The sequence below is a fragment of the Tupaia chinensis genome, unplaced genomic scaffold (genome assembly GCF_000334495.1).
Source record: "Tupaia chinensis unplaced genomic scaffold, TupChi_1.0 Scaffold000248_1, whole genome shotgun sequence".
Classification (NCBI taxonomy): Eukaryota; Metazoa; Chordata; class Mammalia; order Scandentia; family Tupaiidae; genus Tupaia; species Tupaia belangeri.
In genome coordinates this window covers 4,822,336-4,824,229 of record NW_006159726.1, presented here as the reverse complement: position 1 = coordinate 4,824,229, position 1,894 = coordinate 4,822,336, and positions in this window count along the sequence as shown.

Genomic DNA, 1,894 nt, shown 5'->3' with positions numbered 1-1,894 from the left:
AGGACCAGCAGATGCTGTAATGGTTATGTTGCTGGACTCCCACTTAGTCAACAGCAGTTTGAGTCCCAGACTCAGTGGCTTAAAACTCATACCATGTACGTGTGCATACATGTCCAAAATCCTGAGAGGAGAACAGAGGAGAAGGGATTCCGGTGTGGCCATCCCCCGTGGGAGTTGATTTCTCACTTTCTGTCTCTCTGTCTCTCTGGCAAGTACATGCACCCTATAGCAAAAATCTCTAAAAAGTTGATATTGGTCCAGCCCCATGGCCTGGTGACTAAGGGAGCTGGCTCCCACCTGGTTGACCACACTGCTTGAATCCCAGCCCCAGCAGCTTGAAAAACATGCTGGATGGCCAGCCAGGTGGCATGGTGGTTAAGACAGCAGGATCCCACATGGCTGAGTTTGTAGTTCAAGTCCTAGACCTGGCAGCTTGGAAAATACGCTGGGCGCATGTGTGTGGGTGCCTGCCCCAAATCCCTAGAAGGGAATGGAGGAGAAGGGATTGCCATGTGGTTATTCCCCTAGGGGCGAGGGGTGATTTCTCAATTTCCCTCTCTCTCTGTCTCTGGTTGAGTGCACATGCCCTACGGCAAACAAACAAACAAAAAACAAACAAAAAGAATATCTTTGTTTATAATGTGTATTTTTTAAATGTTTTTATCCATAAAAGCATATTATAAGACTAAATGCCCTTGGCCACATACAGTTTCCATGATTTGAGGACTCTTACGTGTAAAGATGATTCAAGATCCCCAGTCGGGGCCGACCAGTAGAAACTCAATGCTCTGTGATGCTGAGAATGGGAATGGCCCAAGTTCCCTTTACACGGTATCCCAGCTTGCTCAAAGCGCATGCATGCCCAGGAGTCCCCCCAGATGTTGTATTTTTTAAATATGCTATCTTTATTGTTCTGGTTTCTAAATTTAAGACCAAAGCAGAGAATCTGAGGAAGTTTCTCAAGAATGAAATGCAGAAAAATAAGGACAACTTCTGTAGCTTACAAGACCTCTAAAAATGTTCAGATCTGGGATCAGCAAATGGCATAATAATTACATCACTGAACTCCTACATAGTTGTCTGTGGGTCAAGTCCCGGACCTGGTAGCTTAAAACTCACACTGGGTGCGTGTGCGTGTGTGCCCAAGATCCCGAGAGGAGAATGGAGGAGAAGGGATTGCGGCGTGACCATCCCCCCTGGGGGGGTGATTTCTCGCTTTCTGTCTCTGCTTCTGTCTCTCTGGCGAGCGCACGCACCCTATAACAAAAAATCTCTCTCTCCCAAAAAAAGTCCAGATCTGTCTTCAAAATTTTTTAGATCATTTTTTAACAATGAAAATCCATTTCAGAATTAAGGTCTGGGGAGACATTTCTTTCTTTCTTAAATAATTATTTATTTAATTTCATTTATTCATTTATTTTAATTTGAGCAGAGAGAGACAGAGAGAGTGAGAGAGAAAGTGAGAAAGCAAGCCACCAGGTCCAGGACTCGAACCATGGTCAGTGACATGGGAGTGTCCAGCACCTTAGCCACCATGCCAACAGCTGGTCCCCTAGGGAGACATTTCTATTTAATCTTGCTATGAGAATTTGGAATCACCTCCTAGATCATGTGATTTGTTCATGTTCTGTCCCTTGTCTCTGTTCCTCCTCCGCCATGTCATTAATAACAGGGCCCATACCTGCCATCTTGTTAACTCATCTGCTAACTGCACTAGGATAGAGGACACAGTAGTAACTAAATTAGTTACCACTGAGTTCTCGGGGATTTGAACCAAGGCAGTTTGGCTCCAGAGTGCAAACTCTAGTGCCTCAGGATCAAACGAATGAAGTTCTTTGTGCCTCGGTCGCCTGAGGCTGGTGTGAATGATTTAGTTATCGATGTTTCAGCCATA